The sequence below is a fragment of the Meles meles genome, chromosome 4 (genome assembly GCF_922984935.1).
Source record: "Meles meles chromosome 4, mMelMel3.1 paternal haplotype, whole genome shotgun sequence".
NCBI lineage: Eukaryota > Metazoa > Chordata > Mammalia > Carnivora > Mustelidae > Meles > Meles meles.
Window position 1 is genome coordinate 4654962 of NC_060069.1, and position 26779 is coordinate 4681740.

The window sequence follows — 26779 nt, forward strand, 5'->3', positions numbered from 1 at the left end:
GAAAGTAAAGAACTCGTTTCAGTGTCACTGGGACAATACAAAATTTACTGTTCTAGAGATCTGCATAAATTATCACTCTTTATTATTGGAAAGGGATCAGCAGATTAAATTGGAGAATACCTACGGGCTTACAATCAGAGGTCTTTTAGACCCTTCCACAAAGGCTGGGGTTGTTAAAAATAGTAACTCTACACCCAAGGAATGTTTACTGAATGTATGTAATTCAGGTTAACTTAGCATTTCCCTTACAATAATCCTTTGAAGTATTATCCTCACTTTACAAAATATGATATGAAGAAGTTAACTTTTAAACCTTAGAAAATTAAGTGGAGGAAACTGGGAGACAACTGCATGTTCCTTTCATCTCTTCAAAGTTCATATGCTTCTTTTTTTTTTAAATTTTAATTCCAGTACAGATAACATAGTGCTACATTAGTTTCAGGTGTACAAAACAGTGATTCAATAGTTCTACACATTACTCAGTGCTCAACATGATAACTATATAAGTTGATGCACTTTTTATTACCATGCTGCCTTTTTTTTTTTTTCTTTAAATACTTGTAGCAAGAATTACTATCAAACTCCACTCACTGGGCCAGAGACCCTTGTGGCATTGGTGAAAAGATTTGCCTCTCATGTACCACAATACCTATGCTATAAGTTCACTGGCCAGCCAGTGGCCTCAACTTCAAGCTCTAACAATGTGCAGTACCATGTTGCCTCTTAAAGACCAGAAAATAAGGGTACAGGTTATAAAAAGATAGAAACCTTCTACCTACTAAATCAGCAATTCTCCAACTATTTAGTCTCAAAACCCCTTTACATACTTACAAACTGAAGACCCAAAAAGGTTTTGGGTAAGTGGCTTTACGTTGGCTTTATCAACCAACATTTACCACACTGGGAATTAAAAGTGAGAAAAATGTTTGGATATTTTAAAATTCAATTAAATATGATCATATTTAATACGGAACATTTTTATGAAAATTATGTTTTTCCACACAAAAACATTAGTGAAAAGAGTGGTGTTATTTTACATTTTTCCAAATCTTTTTAATGTCTGACTTAATAGATTCTCGTATCCATTTCTGCATTTAATGTACTGCAACATACTATTCTGGTTAACAAGAAAACTTGGTGTCACACAAATATGTAGCTGAAAAATGAAGAGTACTTTCAAGAGTCTTTTCAGATAATTGTGAATATTCTACACTAAAACTTGACAAGTGGTAGAGTTTCTTAAATACTAGTTTGTAATGTGGAATCTAAAGCTTTACCAAGTGAACTTTTCCACACAGTTATATTAAAATTCATTGGCCTAAGTATTTTTAATTCCAGAGGAAATGGGTATAAGCCCACTGCAGCCTCTCCCTCCCACTGATTACAACTAAAATCTCCAGAAATAATACAAAGACTCAGCTCCTAAGGACTCTGAAAAACAAGTAACAGGCAGGTTGGGAAGGGAAATCAATCTGAAAAAAGACCAATACATCAACAATAAATTTCCTTTTGGTTTCTCCCCTTTTGCTTTATTTTCTGGCTTTGACCCAAAGGTAGGCATAACAGGAAATTGCATAGCAGGTGCAGTCAGGAAAAAGCTCAAGAGAAGCTCATCTGGACAAAAGAGGAAAAAAGCTCTTGAAAGCCAGAAGACTGTGAGTTAAATCCCTGAGGTTTTATGTCTTCTTTTTCCCCCTCTTCCAGTGCTGTTCCAAGGCCAGCTTCAGCTGTGGATCTGCATCACTGCCACAATGGTGGAGACGGCACATACAGTAAAGACCCCAAAAGAAAACCTATTCCTCCAGATAAAGGAAGAGAAAAAGTAACTAGCTGGTACAAAGAATATGGGGGAAATACCCACTATCTCACCGCTTCACCTGAAGTCAAACACAGCCATACCCAGAACTGAGTAACAACATGAAAGACTGAAACTCATAATAAGAGAACCTAACCTTTCTGGTAAAAGGAACCAGAAAGAGGGTTGCTGGGGATAGGTAAATATGGGGAAAATTCCCATGAGAAAAGAGCTGGTGAAGGTAATCTATGACAAAGACTCTCTTCTCAAATAGGCTCCTCTAAGCCCTCTTCTTGACTAGGCTTCAATCGTGGTCCATTAAAAATTGCAGGCTCTAAGGATAAATGATTTTGTCTACACTCTCACACTGTGAGACTTGAACAAACACCAGCATTGTTTCTAAAGGCTTAAGGCCGCATCCCTCAGATGACTCCAGCCCCCTAAGTTCCTACACGAGGAAGCTAGATATTGCAAGAATTTACTGTTTGTTCCACCCCAAACCTGGTGATAAGAAGAGAGGTCCCTATAACCCCCCCTAGAGCAGTTACTTTAGAAAGCTTGAAATTATAAATATTTGCACTGCCCCTCTGAAATATAAATCTTCTACCACCTAGAGGTGTCTTCTCAAACTGAGAGCCATCTCCTTAAAATGTGAACATTCAATGGGGGGTGGCTCAGTTGGTTGGACATCTGACTCCTGGTTTTGGCTCAGGTCATGATCTCAGCATTATGTAATCAAGCCCCATTATCAGGCTCTGCACTGGGTGTGGAGCCTTCTTGGGATTCTCTCTACCTCTCCATACCCCTGTGCACACACACTCCCTCAAATAATGAATTAATGAATAAATAAAATGTAAACGTTCAACAAGATGTAACTCATTCTTGCTCCTAGTCCCTGTACAGAGTAAGGGTCCAAAACTTTGGTGGGCACCTTGCTCTAGTTTGTACCACGTCCCTTGTCATAAACATAAGTTTGTTTTTCCTCTGGATAAGTGTCAATTACAAATCCAGATGGCATAATCAGGTAGAACAATTAAAGAAGTATTGAAAATTGAAGTAAAAAATAACTACCACCCAAGTTCCAGACCATCCCCGACTATTACAGATAACACACAAATTCAAACATAACAGCAAAGGTTTAGAAAATGAAACTGATGCTGGCACTACTGCCCACAAAAAGCAAAAAGACTGGCTTGACTCTAATCAGATTGATGCCTGCTAAAACAATAGCAAAATAAAAATTCTCCAAGGGATTTTAACAGGATCCAAAGTCTCACAAAACAGCATTTAAAATGTCCAGTATACAATCTAAAATTATCCAAAATACAAAGAAGCAGGAAAATCGGGCCAGTAAGAGTTGGAAGAAAAAGATAACGAACAGATGCCAACCAAGAAATGACCCAGGTGTTGGAATTATCACAAGACTTAAAAGCAGCTGTTATAACCATGCTCTATAAGGTAAAGTGAACACTCTCAAAACAAAGAGAAAGATAAATCTTATCTGAGAAGGAGAAGCTATTAAACAGAATCAAAGGGTAATTACAGAACTAAAAATCACAATATTTGAAATAAAAACTTCATTGGAGAGGCTGAATAGCAGAATCAAGATGACAGATGTATTAATTTCCTATGGCTGCCTTAACAAAGTGCCACAAACCAGGTGATTTATAATAAATTCTGTCACAGATCTGAAGATATCAACAGGATTCCATCAAGGAATCTGAAATCAAGGTGTTGACAGAGCTGTACTACCTCTGAAGCTCAGAGAAGAATGTGCACTTTTCCTCTTCCAGCTTCTGGTGGCTGTCAAGTATTCCTTGTGGCTACATCACTCTAACTCTGCCTCTGTGGTCACACTGCCTCTTCCTCCTCTTCTTTAAAATCTCCCCCTGCTTCATTAGGTCACATGTCCCTATATTTGTGGCTCATCAGATAATCTAAGATATATTTCACCTCTCAAAATGCTTAAAGTCATTAATCACACCTTTTGCCATGTGAGGTTAATATAAATCCCAGGGATTAAGAAATGAATATATCTTTTTGGAGGTTGCCATTCAGCATACACAAGAGAAGAAAGACGATATGAACCTGAAGACAGATCAATACAAAATATCTAAGCTGAAGAACAGAGAGGGAAAATATTTTTAAAAGCATCAGAGCTTCAAGGACCAATGGGAGAATATCAAAAGAGCTATTATTCATTCTTTGAAGTCCCTAAAGAAAAGATAATCGTGCAGAAAAAAATACCTCGAGAAACAGTGGTAGAAATTTCTGAAAGTCTGCCAAGGACTTAAAATTACAGACTGAAGAAACTAAGCAAACTCTAAACAGGATAAACTCAAACCATGTCCAGGCACATCATAATCTAACTGCTAAAAACCAAAGGTTAAAGGAAAATCTTGAAAGCAGCCAGGAAGAATAACATATTATACACATGGCAGTGGTTCTTAACTGGGGATTATGTCACATCCAAGGGGATTATTTAACAATGCCTGAGGTCATTTTTTATTGTCACAACTGGAGAAGGTGACAGGACGGTGCTACTAGGGGAGGCCAGGAATACCGCTAAACATCCTATAATAAACAGGACAGGCCTCCACAATAAGGAATTATCCAGCCCAATGTGCTAAAGTTAAGAAAACCTGACATAGGAGCAATCTGAATAACTAAGGACTTCTCATCAGAAACCATTACCATATCTTAAGAATGCTGAAAGCAAGCAACCAAAAATCCAGAATTCTATAGGTAGTGAAAATACCCTTCAGGAATGAAATGACATAAAGACATTCTCAGATGAAGACAAACTAAGCCATTCTGTTGCCCAGTGGACTGTCTCTAATAGAAATGTAAAGGAAGGTCTTAAGGCTAAAAGACAAGTGATTATCAGAGGGAAACATGAAACTTCAGCAATGAAAGAAGAGCAAAAAAATGGTAAATATCTAGGTGAATATAGTAAGATTCTTTTTCATCTTTTAAATTCTTTAAAACACACGTAACTCTTGAAAGGGAATATTACAATACTAACACGGGAGTTTCACATATGTAGAATTCATATAACAATTAACAACTATATAAAGTGGGGAGGGCAATGGAACCTATCTGGTTGTAAAGTTTTATGTTCTATTTTAAGTGGTAAAAAGTAAATTCTAGATATACTGGAAGAGTATATAAAGTATATTATAATCTTTAGGGCAATCACTTAAAAAGAAAAAAAGTAAGATAAAGAGATATAACCCATAACCCAAAACCAGTAGAGACAATAAAATGGATACTGAAAAAAAGTACTCTGGGGCACCTGGGTGGCTCAGTCGTTAAGCATCTGCCTTCAGCTCAGGTCATGATCCCAGGGTCCTGGCATCAAGCCCCACACTGGGCTGCCTGCTCCATGGGAACCTGCTTCTCCCTCTCTCCCTCTCCTGCTTGTGTTCCCCCTCTCGCTGTGTCTGTCTCTGTCAAATAATTTTAAAAAAACCTTTTTAAAAATATTTTTAATTTTTTAAAGATTTTTTTTTTTTTAAGATTTTATTTATTTATTTGTCAGGCTGAGAGAGAGAGAGAGAGAGCGCGCACACACATAAGCAGGCAGAGGCAGAGAGAGAAGCAGGCTCCCTGCCAAGCAAGGAGCCCGATGCGGGACTCGATCCCAGGACCCTGGAATCATGACCTGAGCAGAAGACAATAAATAAAATCTTTTAAAATATAAATAAATAAATAAAAAGCACTCAAATAATCCAAAAGAAGACAAGAAAAAAAACAGACGAACAAAAATTCCCACAAGAAATACGAAACACATAATTAAACTCAAAAATGTCAATAATTACTTTAAATAATTGGTCTTAATTAAGAGACAGGTGATCAGACAAATTAACAAAAAAGACTCAACTGTTATCAAAAACCTATTTTGAATATAATGATACACAGCATAAAAGTAAAAGGATCATACAAACAGGAATCAAAAGAAAGCTGGAGTTGCGATATAAATATCTGACAAAGGAGATTTCTGAACAAGGAAAATCACCGGGTAGAGCGACATGAGATAATGAGAAAAAGGTCAAGTCATCAAAATGATGCAACAAATTTAAATGTATCTATACTTAACAGAGTTGCAAAATTAATAAAGTAAAAATGATCAGTATGGAAAGAAGTAGATAAAACCACTATTCTTGAAAACTGCAACTACTTTCAGTAATCGATAAAATATGTAGAAAAGCAGCAAAAAAAACAGACTCAAAAAACCAAGTGACTCTAACTGACCTTTATACAATATTATACAACAGCATAAACATCTTTTCAAGTGCACATGGAATATTCACCAAGACAGATCGTATTCTGGACTATAAATTTTAATAAATGTGAAAGAGTTAATATTGCACAGCACACATTCTCTATGACAGAATTAAACTAGAAGTATCAGAAAGATAACTAGAAAATCTAGAAGTATTTGGAAATTAGACAACATACTACTAAATGACTCATGTATCAAAGAGAAAAACTCAAGGGAATTTAGAAAATATTTTGAACTAAGTAAAAATGAAAACACAACATGTAAGAATTTGTTAGGTGCAACTAAAGTTGTACTTATAAGGAAATTTATAGTATTGCTGGCCAATGTTAGAAAACAAGCCCCAAATCAATAATGTAAGCATCTGGGGAAACTGGATGGCTCTGTAGACCAAGCATCCGACTTTTGATTTCAGCTCAGGTCATGAGTTCGAGCCCCACATCAGGCTCCAAAATAAATAAATAAATAGTAACAACAACAACAACAATAATAGTAATAAATAATAATGTCAGCTTCTGCCACAAGCAACTAGAAAAGCACATTATACCCAGAGGAAACAGAAGGAAGGACATAATAAAGACCAGAATCAGTGAGACTGAAACAAAAATTGGAGAAAAACCACTGAAACCAGAAGATGTTCTCTGAAAAGATCAAGAAAATTGACAACTCTTTAGCAAGAACGACTAAAAAGACAAATTTACCAATGTCTGAATTGAAAGAAACATAAAACATAAAAACACAGTAAGAAAATACTATTGCTATGGTCTGAAAGTTTGTCTCCCCAAAATTAATGTTGAAATCTTAACCCCCATAAGGTGATAGTTATTATGAAGCAGGGCCTTTGGTAGCTCATTAGTCCCGAGGGCTGGAGCTCTGATGAATGGGATTACTACTTCCCCTAGCCCCTTCCACCATGTGAGGATACAAGAAGCCTGCAACATGGAGGAGGGAGGACTCCCCTAACCATGCTGGCACCCTGATCTCAGACTTCCAGCTTCCAGACCTATGAGAAGTAAGTTTCTACTGTTATAAGTCACCCAGCCTATGGTATTTTATTATAGCAGCCCAAATACATTAAGACAAAAAACTGGTACCAAGAATTGAGGCTGTGGTTGTTAAGGGATACCTAAAAAGTGTGGGAGTGACTTTCAACTGGATAATGAGCAGAACCTGGAGGTACATGCTAGAAAAATTCTACAGTGCCATGAACAGATGTTAAGGGCAAATTATTCTAAAGGGTCAGATGTGGAGAGCTGTAAGGAAAGCCTCAATCCTTTTTTAAAAAAATTTTTAAAGACTTTATTTATTTGAGAGAGAGAGAGAGAGTGCATGCACACACCCGAGCATGGAGCCTGGCTGTATTCCAGGACCCTGACCTGAGCTGCAGTCAGATGCTTAACTAACTGAGCCACACCCAGGTGCGCCAAGCCTCAACCCTCTTAAGAGAATACCTAAGTGGTCATGAACAGAATAATGTTGGCTGAAATACAGACAACGTTAAAAAGAGACTATAGGCCCAAAATGCAGTTGCTCATGCTAAGCACCACATCAACAGACTAAGAGTAAGACTCAATACTTAACCTAACTGCAGTTTCAGTCTCTCCCAGAAATGTAACCTTTAACCAGTCCATCTGAAATCACCTGGTCAGCACCAATAAAGTAATCCACTCAACAGACTCTTCCATTCTCCATAAGAAGGTGACCTTTTCTGAAACAATCCACTCTTTGCTAGAAATTTCCTTTTCCTATAAAAGCCTTTAATTCTGTATAGCTCTTTGGAACCCCTTTCTATCTGCTAAATGAGATACCGTCCAATTCATGAATCGTCAAGTAAAGCCAAAAAGATCTTTAAATTTGCTCAGCTGAACTTTGCTTTTTAATAATAATAAAAGCCAATCTGATAACATCTGAGATCTCAGACAGAAATGAGGTACATGCTACTAGAAAAGTGATCCTTGTTATAAGATGGCAAGGCACTTGGCTGAACCATAGTCATGTCCTAGTGTTTTGTCCAAGCGTAGAACTTGTGAAGATGAAATTGGGTATCTGAGACCATTTCTAATCAAAGTGTTGAAACTGTGGCTTGGCTTCTCTTGAATGCTTATAGTAAACATGGAAAAAATAACCTTCAAGATGGAAATGTTAATCAAAAAGAAGTTAATTTAAAAGGTAGAAAATTCTCGGTCTGCTGTAGTGCAAATAAATGAGAAACACATTCAGAACCAAACACTAGGAGTGTAATAAGAGACAATGGATCCTTTCATAGAAAAGAGTATGGGTGAACATCAGATTTAATCAGCCACCCCAGCAAGAAGCAGTCAATCTGAACTGGAAGGAGACAAGAAGGAATTAAGAAAGACTGTCAAGTTTTCTTGATTGTACAGGATGCAACCAGAGAGCTATTCCACTGCAAACATGAGATATTCTTCAAGACAAGGGAAGAGGGACCCAAAAGGTGACTCAGAGATCATTAAGCCCATTTCCCCCATTTCAGAAGAGGAGGTCATCATGTGGTTTTCAACAGACTGGATGACTCCCACTGTGAAGCTGTGGAGGGCAGGCCAACAGAGCCACTGGGGTATTATTCCACCCTAGAGATCACTGCCTCAGGCTGTGCCCAGAAAAGCCATGGAACAAAAATATTTAAATATTTAACATTTTTAAATGGTCAAACACTTGAACAGATACTTCACCAAAGAAGACAGAGGTTTATCCCACTATCTCCAAGTAGAGCCCTCCTATGAAACCTTTCAGAAGCCAAAATAAGATGAAGTGAAGCGTATCCCCTGCTTTCTGAAAGTTCAAGTCACACCACTTTGCTTTTTAAAGACCTACATTAGTACCTGTTTTCACCAAACAAAAGAAATCTGAAGAGGATTTTCACTTTTACCTGCCCCCCAACCCCTGTAAAAAAAGGCCATTATTATACTAACACAGGTCTTAAATGGCATAATATGAACTTTTGGAAAGAGGGGATACTGGACAAGGATGATATAAAAGCACATGTGAAGATCTTCAACATCATTAGTCATTACAGAAATGCAAATTAAAACCACAAAATGATATCACGGCAAAGTGAATTAAATGGCTTCAAAAGGTAAGAGAGGTAGTAAAAAAGTGGGGAAGGGAGGGAGGGGAAAGAGGTAAAGGGGGAGAGAGAGAGGAAACACAAATAGTACCAGGTACCTGAGGATGCAAAGCAATGGGGAACTCATAACACTGCTTGTGGAGATGCAAAACAATATAGCTACTGTTTCATATAGTTACTAAGGGTAACAGTTTAGCAGCTTCTTATAAAGTTTAACACACATTAACCATATATGATCTCACTGAACCAGATTCAAAAGGCTATGTAGGACATTCTGGACTACAAAGCATGAGGGGTGAAGAACTGTTCTGAAATTAGATTGTGGTAGTGATTACATAACTGTATCAAATCTCAATCACACTCCAAAAAGTGTCAATCTTACTGAATGTAAACTAAAATACATAGCAGAAAATATTCACTGCTCAGTCTTATACTTTAAATGGACCTGTTTATACTCACATATGATTCTGTATCATCATGCAATATATATTCACTAAGTTTTACAGATCTTCAAATGTTGACATCTTATTATGAAATATCACTGCATTCGTACAGCCTCTGGAAACTCTAGTGTGAAAATGGAAATGAATATCTCAGTTTAATGAAAATAGTCTAGTCTTGTAGACTCCTTAAAAGGTACTTTAAGAATCTCTAGAGAATTACTAATCTAAATATAGAAATAATAACATCAGGTCAAACACCTAAAAACATATTCATCCCCAACCAACTTTTACAAATCCATTCAGCATATCTATATATTAAATGGCATTAAGTTTGTCATATCATTTTACCAAATCATATTGTGTATGGTATGTAAACTATGAGGAAAGATAGAGTTTGCTGTGTGTATAGGCCATAATAAATATGACCATTTTGGGCAAGACAGTTTTTACACTGAAAAGTAAGGAACCAGCTAGTGATAGAAAAAAATTCTAAAGAGAAATCTCTCATGTAACACAAATGCAATTTTAGATTCTTTTATTGTTTAACACATAACCTGACAATTTCCTGTTTCTGATAAAAATCAGCAGAGTGACAATACCCAAGTGACTAACTCCGGAAGTTTGGTTGGGTTACAGATCTTTCGGTAAACAATGAAGGGGGGAAAAAAATCCCCAAATAACTAACTTCTATGTGCTTTAAGTAATTCAAAAAAGACAAGGCAATTTATAAGATTTTATTCTATTCAATGTTTTAAACCCCAGTATCTTATCAAGTAATTTTAATTGTTAAACACTCTGAGAATGAAAAAAAATGGCTAAGAATCCCATCATGGGGAAAATAAAAAATTATAGACTAGTCTGAAATAAAGACTCCTTAAAAAATCAAGCCTTTTTTACGGGGCACCTGGGTGGCTCAGTGGGTTAAGCGTCTGCCTTCGGCTCAGGTCATGATCCCAGCGTCCTGGGATTGAACCCCGCATCTGGCTCTCTGCTCCACGAACAGCCTGCTTCCCCCTCTCTCTCTGCCTGCCTCTCTACCTACTTGTGATCTCTCTCTGTGTCAAATAAATAAATAAAATCTTTAAAAAAAAAATCAAGCTTTTTGTTTGTTTGTTTGTTTTTTAAGATTTTATTTATTTGTCAGAGAGAGAGAGAGAGTGCGCACAGGCGCACAACAAGCAGAATGGCAGGCAGAGGTGGGGAGAGAAGGAGGCGCCTCACTGAGCAAAGAGCCAGATGCAGAACTCCATCCCAGGACCCTGGGATCATGACCTGAGCTAAAGGCAGTGGCTTAACCAACTGAGCCACCCAGGCGTTCCAAGCCTTTTTTGTTTTGTTTTTTTGGTTTTTTTTTTTTTGTTTTTTCTTAAAGATTTTATTTATTTGACAGAGAGAGATCACAAGTGGATAGAGAGGCAGGCAGAGAGAGAGAGAGAGGGAGAAGCAGGCTCCCTGCCGAGCAGAGAGCCCGACGCAGGACTCGATTCCAGGACCCCGAGATCACGACCCGAGCCGAAGGCAGCGGCCCAACCCACCGAGCCACCCAGGCGCATAGGTCAAATAAAATGCCCCCTTATTCTATTTATTTTTGGAAATATTATTTGGAAAATCCAATATAAGCAAACACAAAATACAACACAGGCAAAAGTCCTGTGCATTATCAAAACTTAATCATTTATTCATTTGACAAAATGTTTACTGAGTAGTTATAGACTAGGAGGACATACAGTGAAGGCCTGAAAGTAAAGAAAGGCGTATCAAGCAAACATGATCTCAAAAAATATCAATGGCAAGGGCACCTGGGTGGCTAAGTTGGTTAAGTGGCTGGCTCTTGATATCAGCTCAGGTCATAATCTTAGCATCCTGGCATTGAGCCCCTGATAAGGCTCCCCGCTCAGTGGGGAGTCTGCTTCAGGATTCTCTCTCCCTCTGCCCCTCCCCCCTAAAATAAATCTTCAAAAAATATCAACTGTAATTCTATTTCTCAACAACTTATTTAATTAATGCCTTACAATACATAAACTGTTACTCCCTATGGATTATTTTGTCAGGTATCACAAAATTTTACTTATTACTCTGAATTACAATAACCTGTACCAAGATCACCTTAAAAACATTATCACCATTCTAGGGGCGCCTGGGTGGCTCAGAGGGTTAAAACTCTGCCTTCGGCTCAGGTCATGATCTCAGGGTCCTGGGTTTGAGCCCGGCATCTGGACCTCTGCCTGCCTCTCTGCCTACTTGTGATCTCTGTCTGTCAAATAAGTAAAATCTTTAAAAAAAAAGGAACATATCGCCATTCTATAATCTGAAGAATATTACATTTTATATAATCTAAAGAAAAAGCCATACGTTACTACTAACATAAAAGGAATATAATACTCTTGCTAAAATTGCTAAATGATGAGCAATTATGGTATAAACCAACTATGAAAAAATAACATAATGAAGAATTTAATGTCATAATTAATACCACAAATGTAAACCATTAACTGATTTAACCCTTATTGTATTACTAGGCACCTAAACATAAATGGGTGGATGATTGACTGTACTTATTTTTTTTTTCTTAAAGATTTTATTTATTTATTTGAGAGTGAAAGTAAATTGAATGAGCAGGTAGAGCCGCAGAGAAAGAGGGAGAAGCAGACTCCCTGCTGAGCAGGAAGCCCAATGCAGGACTCAATCCCAGGACCCTAGGATCATGACTTGAGCTGAAGGCAGACACTTATCCAACTGGGCCACTCAGGTGCCTCTGTAGTACGTTTTTAATGTACTATCTTTACAACTGTGGTACATATTCTGGTCTGAATTTTTTCCCCTACAAAATTCAGATGCTGACATCCTATCCTCTAGTACCTCAGAATGTGACTCTGCCCTTAAGGAGGTAATTAAGTAAAATGAAGTCATCAGGGTAGGACCTAATCCAGTATGACTAGTGTCTTTGTGAGAAAAGCTGATTAGACACAGACACACTCTGTGGGAAGATCATATGAAGACCCTGGGAGAAGACAACCATCTATATTATGTCAAAGAAAGAGGCCCTCAGAAGAAACCAAACTTGATGCCAACTTGACCTTAGACACCAGCAACCACAATTTTGAGACAATAAATTTCTGTTAAGCCACCCAGTCCATGATACTTTATTATGGCAGCCCTAGCTAACTAACAGAATACAAATAAAATTTACCAACTGAACCATTTTTAGTGTTGAGTTCCGTGGCATTAAGTACATTCACAATACTGTACAACCACAACTACTATCCATCTCATGAACAATTTTCATCTTGCAAAACTGAAACTCTTTAAATGATAACTCCCAAATACAGCCAAGCTACCAATTAAAATTAAGTGTAAGAGAAGAACAGTCATTTTTGGACAGGCATTCTCAAAAAATTTAATTCCAATTCACTTTGACTTAAGAAAAAAACCAGAGGATATGTCCCAGCAAAACAAAAGAGTAAAACAAGAAAAAAGAACACAAAGGATCTAAGAAGCAGGAAAACCAATGAAGAAAAGCAAAAGGAATTTCCAGAATGCTAGCAAAAGTAAATTAAGATCTGAAGCAGTTTTGAATAGTCTTGGAGTAAGATTCCAGGGGAAAAAAAAAAACCAAAAACCTGGTACAGTTAATTCTGACAGGACTATGTGAAAAATTATATACAAATACAAATTTTATAGAAATGCTGGAGAGTGTGGGAAGACTTAGCTATAAATTCAAAAACAATGAAAAAAATTTTAAACGTGAACCATACAAATTTCTTGTAAATTTCAGAAAAAATAAATTCACAAAAAAGACAAGTTAATCGTAGGAGGTGGGTCAGCTATAAACTATATGTTTATATAGTCATAATGATAAAAATGCTGAATATGAATATACATTATCAAGACAATGGGGCTAAGAAAGATAGATTAAAAAAATAAATGCGGGCACCTGTCTGGCTCAGTAGACAGAGCATTTGACTCTCAATCCCGGGGTTGTGAGTTCAAGCCCACGTTGAGTGAAGAGCTAGCTTACTACACACACACACACCCCCACACACCTTCCCTTATCTTAACAGAAAATCAGTAGATGTCTAAAATTAATGAATCAGGAGATAATACTAACAATTATATGTTTGTTTGTTTGTTTGTTTTTAAGATTTTATTTATTTATTTGACAGAGAGAGATCACAAGTAGGCTGAGAGGCAGGCAGAGAGAGTGAGAGGGAAGCAGGCTCCCTGCCGAGCAGAGAGCCCGATGTGGGGCTCGATCCCAGGACCCTGAGATCATGACCTGAGCCGAAGGCAGCGGCTTAAACCACTGAGCCACCCAGGCGCCCCTGTTTTTTATTTATTAAAGTAATACATGAACATAGTTTAAATACCAAATAGTGCTATAAGGCCTATAACAAAAGTAACAGTCCTTTGTTTTCTTCCCTCTTTTCCCTCCTGCATGTCTCAAGAAGTAATCACTTACAACTTTTTAAGCTGTTGCTACTGATACAGCTCAAAAATTTAGTGATTACTTCTTGAGGCAAGGGCGTAGAAAAAGGAAAGCAAAGAACTGCTTTTTGTCATTAGGCCTTTTAGCACTATTTGAAAGTTTAATCGACATTCAATTATTACTTTGATAATTCAAAAAATTAATTTGGAAAACCTTGCTGATCCCTTGAAAATCAAAACTAAGTCAATCAAAGTGTTAAATAGCTAGCTGACTTTTAAGCTATACCAGTATCCATTTTCTCTTCTTTTCGTAACAGTACCTCAACTTCCTCTTCAGAAACTATCCAGTTCTTTGCTTTCCTTTTTCTACGCCCTTGCCTCAAGAATCACTAAACTTTTTGAGCTGTATCAGTAGCAACAGCTTAAAAAGTTTTAAGTGATTACTTCTTGAGACATGCAGGAGGGAAAAGAGGGAAGAAAACAAAGGACTGTTACTTTTGTTATAGGTCTTTTAGCACTATTTGAAAGTTTAATCGACATTCAATTATTACTTTGATAATTCAAAAAATTAATTTGGAAAACCTTGTTGATCCCTTGAAAATCAAAACTAAGTCAATCAAAGTGTTAAATAGCTAGCTGACTTTTAAGCTATACCAGTATCCATTTTCTCTTCTTTTCATAACAGTACCTCAGCTTCCTCTTCAGAAACTATCGTCTCCATCCCCAACACTAATTCTATTTTGACATTCTTTACGTGGAGTTCCAAGAATTCAGGGGTAGTATATGCAATTCACACATGGCCAATCATAATATTAAATTCCCTTAATTCCTGTGACTAGTGACGAATGGGCTTAAAACTCAAGTTGTTCATTCAGAAAGACTCCTGGGATGCATACAGGGGTTACTGGGAAGGAACTTACTCTTTTCCCAACAGACTTAAACCTGAGAGCTGAGTAAATGGCACCATATAGAACCTGACAATGAAGGTGAGAGGGCCACAGAGATTAGAGTCCATTTTTTCAGCTTCCAAATCTAATTATTCCTCAACCCAGAACCTATCTCGGGATATTTCATTTCATAAACTAAAATTACTTTTCTGTTAAAACAAACAAATAGGGTCAATATATGATAACAGGTACCTGAACAGACTGAGTATCAGAAATTTTTTTTTAGGTTTAAGTAATCTCTATACCCAACATGGGGCTCCAACTCACAATCCTGAGATCAAGAGTTGCATGTTCTTCCAACTGAGTCAGCCAGACGCCCCTAGAGTATCAAATTTAAAAGAAAAAAGAAAACTCTAAAAGACTTCAGATATAAGAAAAATGCAAAAACAAGTATTTAAAAAAATGATGGAGATTAAGGAAACCCAAATACTAGCAAGTACAGATATTCCCAAATTTAACAACTGTGTGTGTGTGGTTAAACTCTGGAATAGGTTTAATGTAACCTAACACTGAACACTACATGGAGCTTATAAGCAACGAAATCACTGATTTTACCAAGCTTTCAACTTGTTTATTATTTATCTTTGGGCCCTACTGTGTACAAGGCAGAGTATGAGCTAACCAGCTTGCAAAGCTGCATCTGTCCTGACAGAGCTTACATGCTAGTGGGAAAAGCTCTATTTCGTGCTAATATAACTTCATCTGTAATGCTGACTTATCTTAAACTTATTCTGCTCCCGTCAGCATCACAAACTATGCCAACTGCATCTGTAAACTAGATCCAATATACTGCTACTTTTTATATATGTTTAGCTACCTCTGATTGAGCCAATAAAACCACCCATCTTTTTACTTTATAAACTCTTAGTTCCCAGAATCCACCTATTTTAAATTATAATATAAAAGCAAATGTCCTGTCTTGAACTCCAAAGGCCTAAAGAACAACTAATATAATGGTCCTAAGGAGGCAAGCTAGGCACCAGGTATAAAAAGGACAGGTCCAGAGAGGCAGCAAAGCTTTATACCCATTAGTTCTACGACAAGGCTGTACTTTCTGGTTTTATTCTCCTTACCTAGGGTAATACCAAAAAAGGGAACCACTAATATTCCGAGGACAGCTTGTATACTCCATGTGTCATCCACTGAGGTTCTGGGAAATATAAATTATCCTCCTGACACATGGAAGTAAGGGTTTTATTCAGCCTAGACAGCCTCTAACCCCTAAGTGCTGGGGGTAAATACCCTCATAAATAAACATGTCCTTTACTTAAGGGGAATGCAGCTTAACTAGGTAACTGCACTCTCAAAAACAAAATGGAAGTCAGAAACTACAGAAAAAGGCCATGACAGTAAAAGCAGATTTGGGTTAATCTCTTGAGTCCTTGTTACTATTAACCCCCAAATTGTTTCCATTATTTGGCTGTGTGAGCTATAAAAAAAAAAAAGGAATGAGAGGTATGTCCTAGACTGGGAGCTGAGAGAACTCCCAAGGGGCTGTGGATGAAAACAGCTTTAAAAGCACAGAGGAGGACACCTGGGTGGCTCAGTGGGTTGGGCCTCTGCCTTCAGCTCAGGTCATGATCCCAGAGTCCTGGGATAGAGGCCCACATCGGGCTCTCCCCTCAGCAGGGAGCCTGCTTCCCCCTTTCTCTCTGCCTACTTGTGATCGATCTCTCTCTCTCTCTCTCTCTCTCTCTCAAATAAATAAATAAATAAATAAAATATTTTTTCAAAAGGAGTACAGGAACCAATCCTGGCCTAAAGATAGAGCACCCCACACTGTTCTCACAAAAAGTGAAGTAATGCTTCGCAGGTACTTGCCAACATCATACACCGTACACCGAGGGCTAGGTCTTGAGGGATAATTCTCTTCTACCATCATCACTCCACCTAGCTTCCTCGGGCTATCCTTAATTTGCAGGGCTAGGAGGTATCTCCTGTAACTATTTGACATTTTAAACCATCTTCAAATATTACTCTGATAAATAAAGATCTTGAAAGTGCAGGGTCTGCATTTAAGAGTGACAACCTCCTTCAATTTTGTACCCTAGGCAACTTGCTTGTCTGACTCTAGTCCCAGCCCTGCTTCACTGTTCCTATAGATAAAATATACTTAACAAACTGGGATTGCCATTAAACTGCCCTGCTATTAACTCTGAGTCAGGGAATGTCATATTAACTAAAACTCCATTTTCTTATTTGTAAAATGAGATAACTGAATCAAATTATATCAAGAAAGTCTCTTGAATTACATCAAAACTACAATCAATATCAAAACTATCTCCTCAAATTATCTGGACTAAATAAAACCAGATTTGTACTGTGTTTTCTAATTTTTTCATCATCTTAATACTTTGCTGTTCCAGTTGTTACTCTGTAACAGACTCTAATTACTGTATTTCTTAAAAGTGTTGCTCCAAGTTGTACATATTTCCAAAAGAAAACACAAAGCATAGGGGACAGTGGAACTATCATTCCCCATGCCATACAGTGTAAATAAGGCTTAGATTATATCATCATTCAGCAACCATATTCTCCTAACATATACATGCTAAACTTGTGATAACCTAAACTCTCAGACATATTTAATATGCAATTAATCATAACATTTGAGTATTTTTCACATTAACTGCTGTGCTTAAATCTATTTCCCCCTCTTACCCTCCATGTTATTGACTTCCTGTTACCTTTTGGCTTATGCATGCAATAGGACCTACGGGAGTTACCAGGAACCAGTACACTATTACTTAAAATTCCTAGGTATGAAAATGCTTTCTGAAGTACTGTACTTACCTATCTCACAGGCACCTAGCACTTAACTACATTTTCCTTAGGAGTTTCTGCTTCTGTATTCTGTAATTCAGTAAACAGTACCACCATTAATTAATACAGTTATGTGGATTAATGAATGCCTACTCAGTCAATCCCCTCATTTCAAGTCATGTCCTTTTCACCTCCTTCATAGGACTCAAATGAATCCATGTATCTCCATTCTCACTACCACTGCCTTAGTAATAGTAACAAAAGCAATTGCCTCTTAAGGGGTGTCTCCATTTCCAGTCTCACACTCTTCCAGTCTTTCAGTTGGAAGCATTTAGTTTTCTTCTTAGGGAGAAAAAAAAAAAGGGATCAGAAACAAGAATCCCTCCTTCAAGTGTTTGCTATCTAAACTTAAAAACTAAGTAAAAGGTCTCAAATGTATTTCTAATTTCTCATTAGAAATATTACATACCATATTCTTAAAATAAACTAAATTAGAGGAAAGAAAATGTTATTTTAATCTGGAAAACAACGGGAAAAAGATTAAGAAGTCTTCAAAACTATAACGAAACTTTCTTCCGTAAAGTTATGAGATTCTGGGAAATGGTGGAGTAGGAAGCACCAAGAATCTGTCTCTTCACCTACACAACAACTTACTAGCAGAATCTGTCTGATTTAACTATTTCAGAACTCCGGAGTCTACTCCAAGGCTTGAAACTTCTTGGACTATAAATTTTGGTTAATTTCAGCTCTTAACTCAGCAAGGGCTACACATCTTCCACTTCCCAGGCACATGCCAGGTAGCTGTACATTATTAGTTTGAAGGGTGGTTTGCAAGAGGTAAGGTGAGCAGTCAGAATCCTGTCATGCAAATATCAGGAATCTATGTGCTGACAGCTGCATGATGCATCTGATCACTGAGGTGCTGACAAAGAGGCAATCACTGATGTGTGTGTACACACACACACACACACACACACACACACACACACACATTATGTAAGCCCCTCTCCCTCAGGCTGAGGGAAATCTAAAGAGCTGGTGTCTTTTTTAACTTTCTCCTTTCAGAAGCTAGACAATAAAGGACTAGTAAGAAGGGGATTAAGAAAATCACCACAACACATATCCAGAAAAAGGCACAAGCTCAGTGAAGAGCTGAGGAAAGCTTAAGTTTATACCTCAAAGTGATTCCTGGCAAAGAGACAGCCTACGACAATAAAAACAAAAACCCAGCAAAACCTGCAGAGGGACAATCTGATTTTCAGATTCACCGTATTATTAGATTCAAGTATGCAGTTTTCAACAACCAAAGACAGAAACACACACACACACACACACACACACGGGATATAAAGAAACAGAACTGTGTGGCCCATTCAAAGGGAAAAACCAACAGTAACCATCCTGGAGAAAGAAGAGCTAACAAACCCACTAAACAAAGACTTTAAAACAAACATCTTAAAGATACTCAAATAACTAAAGAAAGATGTGGAGAAAGTAAAGAAAACGATGTATGAACAGAATAGTAATATCTGCAGAAATAGAAAACCTAAGAAATTCTCCAGCTGAAAGGTACAATGACAAAAATGAAAATTCACCAGAGGGATTTAAAGGCAGATTTGAACAGGTGAAAGAAGGAATCAGAGCATGGAGACAGGGCAACTGAAATTATCAAACCTGAAGAATACAAAGAAAATGACTTAAGAAAAGTAAACAGAGAATAGGATCTGTGGGATACCAAGAAAAGAACCAACAGACGCCTTGTGGGAGAATGAGAAGGAAAAGAGGGAGACTAAAGGGCCAAAGAGATTATTTGAAGAAACATGGCTAAAAACTTCCCAAATCTGATGAAGTACATGCATTTAAACATCCAAGAAGCTAGGGGCACCTGGCTGGCAAGGTCAGTGGAGCATGGGACTCTAGATCTTGGGCTGTGATCTTGAGCTTAATTTTAAAAATAAAATTTTTTAAAAATAAACAAAACATCTAAGAGGCTCAACAAACTCCAAACAGGATAAACTCAGAAATCTATACTGAGATAAACTATAAATGAAAACACAGAAAGACAAAGAGAATCCTGAAAGCAACAAGAGTGAAGTGAATCATTACACACAAGGGATCCTCAATAAGATCACCAAGAAATTTCTCATTAGAAATTGGAGGATAGGGGCGCCTGGGTGGGTCAGTTGTTAAGTGTCTGCCTTCAGCTCAGGTCATGATCCCAGGGTTCTGGGATCGAGTGGGAAGCCTGCTTCTCCCTCTCCCACTCTCCCTGCTTGTGTTCCCTCTCACTGTGTCTCTCTCTGTCAAATAAGTAAATAAAATCTTTAAAAAAAAAAAAAAAGAAAGAAAGAAAGAAAAGAAATTGGAGGACAGAAGACAGTCCAGTGGACCACTGAACAACTCAGGGATTGGGGCCCTGACGCCTACACAGTCAAAAGCCCATGTACAACTTCTGACACCCCCAAAACTTAACAACTAACAGGCTACTCCTGATCAGAAGCCTATCAGTAACATAAACAGTTGATGAACACATAGTTTGTATATTACATATCATATTCTTAAAATAAACTAAACTAGATGAAAGAAAATGTTATTTTAAAAAATCATAAGGGAGGACAGGGCGCCTGGGGCCTGAGTCTGTTAAACATCCGACTCTTGATTTTGTCTTGGGTCATGATCTCAGGCTTGTGAGTTGAAACTCTTGTGTCAGGTTCCATACCCAGCTTATGATTCTCTCTCTCCCTCTTCCTCTGCTCTTCCCCCACTCTCTCATTCTTAAATAAATAAGGAAAATACATTTACAGTAATGTACTATAAAATATCTGTATATAAGCTGACCCACATAATTCAAAACTATGTTATTCAAGAGTCGACTGTAGGTTGACATATTCAAAATCCTGGAAGAAGAAAACAGTCAACTAAAACCCAATTTTCAGTAAAACTGGACTTCAAAAGTGAGGGAAGAAATTAAGACATTCCCAGACAAGCAGAGGAAGTTTGTCACTACCAGACTGCCCTGAAAAAAAAATGTAAAGGAAGTACTTCCTGAGTTGTAATGAAAGGATACTAGACAATAATTCAAAATCATGTTAAGAAATAAAGATCTCAATAAAGGTAAACACATGGGCATAAAAGATGGAATTACTGAAAATTCAGTTTGTAACTGTTTTTTGTTTTCTATATGACTTAAGACACTAATAAACAACTTTTAAAAACACTTATTTGTCTAAAATGACTATTATTGTAACTCTACATTTTGCTTTCTATACAATGCAAAAGACTAATGCATTAAAAATAGCAATTATTGGGCGCCTGGGTGGCTCAGTGGTTTAAGCCGCTGCCTTCGGCTCAGGTCATGATCTCAGGGTCCTAGGATCGAGTCCCGCATCGGGCTCTCTGCTCGGCAGGGAGCCTGCTTCCCTCTCACTCTCTCTGCCTGATCTCTGTCAAATAAATAAATAAAATCTTTAAAAAAAAAAAAATAGCAATTATTGGGTGGCCTGTGTAGCCTTGATGGCTCAGGTGGTTGAGCATCTGACTCTAAATTTTGGCTCAGGTCATGATCTCAGGGCTCTGAGATCAAGCCCTGCAATAGGCTTCACACTCGGCACAGAGTCTACTTGTCCCTCTCCCTCTGCTCACCCCCATCCCACTTGCGCATGCACGCACTCTCTCTCAGGTAAGTAAAGTCTTTTAAAAAACCACACAATTACTAGTCTATATGTTTGGACACACAAATATTTAAAGATGTATTTTTGTGACATCAATAACTGAAAGAAGATGAGACTAGAGCTGTAGAGGAGCAGTTTTTCAAGACAATAAGGGAAATAAAGAACAGAAATTAATATGATGGGGAAATCAGGGAAAAAAATCCCAAAGGGGGCTGGGGCGAGGGGCCAAGGCCACGGGGCCGGGTGTGAGGGTGGTGCCTTCCTGACTGACACTGGCAGGGAGCCCCAATGAGCCGCTGACTTCTGTCCCCCTGGGTCGCCAGGAGAGCCTGCGATGTCCCAGACAAGGAATGATGAATGTGAGAGCCATGACGCTGGAGCGCAGGAGCCCCGGGTTGCAGGGTCGAGCACGAGGCTGGAGTGGGTGGAGGTCACTGAGCCACGCACCCATGAGCGCATGTATGCCAACCTGGTCACCGGGGAGTGCGTGTGGGACCCGCCCGCTGGCGTCAGCATCAAGCGCACCAGCGGGAACCAGTGGTGGGAGTTGTTTGACCCCAACACGTCCCGCTTCTACTACTACAATGCCAGCACCCAGCGCACCGTGTGGCACCGGCCGCAGGACCGCGACATCATCCACCTCGCCAAGCTGCAGACCCTGAAGCAGAACACTGAGTCCCCCTGCGCCTCGGCGGAGAACAGCCCCGGGAGGGCCAACAGCGTCAGCTGTGAGGGCAGCACCAGCTCGTCCCTGGAGCCTGAGCTGGACGCTGGCAAGAAGGCACAGGAGCCTTTGGGGTTCTGAAGGAGGAGAGCGGCAGCTCTTCCCCACCAGGAGTGTGCCTTGAGAAGGACTATGAGATTTACCGGGATTATAACATGGATGGCCAGCTTCTTCACTACAGGACCTCCTCACTTCGGTGGAATTTGGGCACCAAGGAGCACATGCTCATCAAAGTTGCGGACGGGGAGCCCAGCTTCCTCTCCTCCCAGGGCAATGGCTACGCCCCAGACAGCCATGCTCGCAGCCGCTCCCGCAGACCCTCAGGTGGGCAACAGTCGCCCAGCCTACAGATGTTCGCCAGGACTCTGACGGCCCCGTCTTCTTTCCTGAACAGCAGCCTTCACCCTTCCTGAAGAGGGCTGAGCTAGGGAGTTGCTCCCCACTGCTGGCCCAGCCACGAAAGCCCACCAGTGATTCCCAGATCTCCTCCCCACGCTACACCTAGGAACCCCCGCTCTACGAGGAGCCCCCCGTGGAGTACCAGGCCCCCATCTACGATGAGCCCCCCATAGATGTCCAGTACGAGGCTGGCGGAGGCTACCAGGCCAGCTCACCACAGCGGTCTCCAGGCCGCAAGCCAACCCCCTTCCCCCAGTCTCCCAAGCAGGGCTCCTCCTCGTCCTCCCAGCAGCTGGTGCTGACCAGGCAGAGTGCCCTGACTGCTTCCTGAGCCTGGAGTACAGCCCTGCGGGCACGGAGTACATGCGGCAGCTGGTGTACGTGGAGCAGGCAGGCTCCAGCCCCAAGCTGCACGTGGGCCTGAGGCACAAGGACGCTCCCAGTCCTGGAGGAGGCTCGCTCCCCCTGCAGCCCAGCCCCTGCCTGCTGCGGGACCAGCGCCTGGGGGTCTCCTCCAGGGACTACAGCAGCATGGAGGAGCCAGAGCCGCAGCACACCCAGCCACCATGCAGGTGCCCCAGGCCCAGGACGACACTATGTCCTGGTCCAGCCAGCAGGACACCATGTCCTCAATCAGCTCCCCGGGCACACACAAGAGGAAGAGCAGGAACCCTTCTCTGTGCCACGCCCCCACCACCCCGTCCACTGAAGGTCCCGGGGACCGCAACCTCCTCAGGGAGCAGCCCCTGGCAAAGGAGCGGCCTCTGTGCGGGCCCATCCTGGCCCCCCTAAAGCGTGTGGAGGGCAAGACAGGCGAGGCCAAGCCTTTCCTGGCGCAGGCACAGCGGGCCTGAGAGGCGCAGCAGGCCCAATTCCACATGAAGCAGCGGGGCAGCTGGGACTCCCAGCAGGACAGCTCAGGCTACGAGAGCGAGGGCGCTGTGCCCTGCCCATGCCGGGGCCCATGGTGCGTGCCTTCAGTGAGGATGAGGCGCTGGCCCAGCAGGATGGCAAGCACTGGCAAAGGGGCGCCTTGGAGAGGCTGGCTTTCCCCCAAATCCTGCTTGAGAAAAGCGTCTCCGTGCGGACCAACCTGGCTTCACCAGAGCCCTACCTTCACCCCTCACAGTCCAAGGATCTCGGCTCCTGTGCCCAATCTGAGAGTAGCCAGCAGGCCTGCAGCGTCATGCCCAGTGCCAGCTGTGTGTTCCCCACCTTCACACTGCGCAAGCCATCCTCAAGAGACCGACATCGAGAACTGGGCCTCCAAGCACTTCACCACGCACACCCAGGGCCTCTTCCGGCGGAAGGTGTCCATCGCTAACATGCTGGCCTGGAGCAGTGAGTCCATCAAGAAGCCCATGATTGTGACCAGCGACCGCCACGTGAAGAAGGCCTGTGAGATCTTCAAACTGATCCGGATGTACATGGGTGACCGGCACGCCAAGGCCGACCCACTGCACATGGCCCTGGAGATAGCCGCCAAGGGCTGGAGCGTGCAGGGCCTGCGGGATGAGCTGTACATCCAGCTGTGCCGGCAGACCACGGAGAACTTCCGCCTCGAGAGCCTGGCCCGCGGCTGGGAGCTCATGGCCATCTGGGTGGCCTTCTTCCCACCCACACCCAAGTTCCACTCTTACCTGGAGGGCTACATCTACCGGCACATGGACCCCGTCAATGACACCAAAGGGGTGGCGATAAGCACATACGCCAAGTATTGTTACCACAAGCTACAGAAAGCAGCCCTGACTGGAGCCAAGAAGGGGCTGAAGTCCAACGTGGAGAAAATCCCGCATGCCAAGAACGCTGTGTTCAGCCCGTCCATTTTGGCAGCGCCCTGCAGGAGGTCATGAGCATGCAGAAGGAGCGGAACCCGGAGCGGCAGCTGCCCTGGTACAGACACGTCTGTCTGAGGAGGTGCTGGCGCTCAACAGCCACCAGACAGAAGGCATCTTCAGAGTCCCTGGGGACACTGATGAAGTGAACGCCCTGAAGCTGCAGGTCAACCAGTAGAAGGTGCCCACCGGCCTGCAGGACCCCCACATCCCTGCTTCGCCCCTGAAACTGTGGTACCGGGGGCTGGAGGAGCCCCTGATCCCGCACGAGTTCTACGAGCAGTGCTTTGCGCACGAGGAGAACCCCGAGGCCGCCGCGTGTCAACCACATGGCGCTGTGCTACCTCATCTGCTTCCTTCAGGTGTTCGTGCAGCCCACCAACGTGGCCATCACCAAGATGGACGTCAGCAACCTGGCCATGGTGATGGCGCCCAACTGCCTGCGCTGCCGATCAGACGACCCGCACATCATCTTCGAGAACACACGCAAGGAGATGTCGTTCCTCCACGTGCTCATCCAGCACCTGGACACGAGCTTCACGGAGAGCGTGCTATAGCACGGGGGCCCAAGGACTGAGGGTGGGGACAGAGCCAAGCCTCCGGGGCGCCCCAGGCAGGGGAGCATGCGGGGAGCGGGGAGGGAACGCCCTAGCCGCGGAGGCAGCATGCCAGGCTCCACCCATGCCCGCCCCAGCCCTGGAACCCCACCACCACCCTCTCCCCCCACCTCAAGCCCTGGGCCTGAGGACGCGGCCCGGCCAGAGGGCCCATTGGAGGGGCGCCCCTGGGCCCCCTCCTGCCCCTGCCCAGTGGCCAGTTCCTTGGGCACCGCCCTGCCCCGCCGGCCAGTCAGCCCCCAGAAAGTGCCTTCTGTTTCAAAAAGAAAAAAGAAAAAAAAAATCCCAAAGAAGGGAAGACTTTCTCAAATCTAGAAATCAAAAATTAACTATAAAGGAAAACACTAATATGGAAAAAGTTAACAAATGAGTACATTAAATCCTCTTCCTTCCTTAAAATAAGCTGTGAGACATAATCTATATTGATTTTAAGTGTAAACTTTAATGAGTTTTGGCAAATGAGCAAAATTGTGTAACCTATACCACAATCAAGCTCTAAAACATTTTTATCACCCTGAAAAGTTCCCTTGTGCCCCTTTACAGCCAATTCTCTCCCCACTGGCAACTACCGATGGGCTTTCTGTCACTACAGTTTACCTTTTCTTGAATTCCTTATAAATGAAATATTAGCTGACCATATTAAAATGTAAAACTCCTGGTCATCAGATTCTCTGTTATCAAAAACATAACTTACTTTTGAAAAATATAATAAAAAAGTTATTAAAACTGACTGATTTCTAGGAGGACTGGGATTATTGCAGAATACCAATAGCAACTTCTCAGACATAGAGCTGAACAGGTGGCATGACGGGACTGGAACTCTTACATTCTGAAAGGCAGCAGAATTTACACGTACTTACATGGGACTGCATTCTTTGACCAAAGTGTCCCTCAATATTCATAGTACCTCTGCCCAGCACCATCATCCAACAGCTTCAAAATGTTTACCAAAATCCATCTCAACATCGCCCCAAACCAAAACATCTATTTAATGGTGAAGTATCTGATATGGCATCCACTGGTCCTACACATATCACATCACTAGTAATCTGTCAGACTAGCAGAATGATCAATTATACTCAAAGTTCAGCTACACATTCACCTTGCTGGTCTCCTAGGATGCAGGATATGGGCTGAAACAATGGCTATGGTGTCATATCCCTGATATCTAGAATGCGTGAGTCCAGAAACCAAGGCACAGAAGTTGGACTGACTCTTTTCTCCATCAATCCCAGTAACTCACTTGTGGAATCTGAGTTTCCCATTCCAGCGATTTAAAACCTCTCCTGTATTAGAGGTCCTGAAGGTAATGCTCCCACCAGAGAACACACAGAGTTCCACTGAGCCTAAAGGTATGACTTTTTAGTCATACCCTGGGTCACTTGGGGATTCTCATGCTGATAGACAAGCAGGCAAAGAAAGGAAAAACTATACTAGCAGTGCTAACAGACTCTGATTATCATTAGGAGTGGTACATACCTGGGGTAGGGAGCAGTCTGTCTGGAACGCAGGGTGTTTCCATGCTTGGTACAACAACAAACAGGAAGTTGCAGCAACCCTGGCCCAAAAAGGGCAAGGGAACCAAGGGCTCAAATCCCTTAAAAATGAAAGTCTAGAAATCACAAGCAACCTAAAGCAGCTGCACTGCTGGCCTAGCATAAGAGAAATCTAGAATGGGTGGTGAAAGGAAGAAATGAGTATTTATTCCTGCTTCAGTATCAGTTGCAGCAGCAGGCAGCACTAGCGTGCACCACTAACCCTTCTTATTTCTGTTGAAGAGCCCGCAGTGA

At 41.3% G+C, this 26779-nt stretch overlaps 1 protein-coding gene, 1 non-coding gene and 1 pseudogene across 5 annotated transcripts in view; 1 reads left to right on the forward strand and 2 right to left on the reverse strand.

Moving 5' to 3' along the window:
* Positions 1 to 26779, reverse strand: part of NCK1 (NCK adaptor protein 1) — an 89668-nt gene that overhangs the window by 35912 nt on the left and 26977 nt on the right. Inside the window, exon 1 of one of the 4 annotated variants that reach the window (XM_046002810.1) lies at positions 9625 to 9646. The exons of the other annotated variants lie outside the window; for them this stretch is intronic. The gene's annotated coding sequence lies outside the window, so the exon portion shown is untranslated. Of the gene's footprint in view, positions 1 to 9624; positions 9647 to 26779 lie in introns of those variants that run through there. 4 annotated transcript variants of the gene reach the window in all.
* Positions 557 to 710, reverse strand: LOC123941106. The gene has a single exon (XR_006818191.1). It is a non-coding gene; the product is annotated as a small nucleolar RNA SNORA62/SNORA6 family (small nucleolar RNA).
* Positions 21715 to 24929, forward strand: LOC123940240 (annotated as a pseudogene).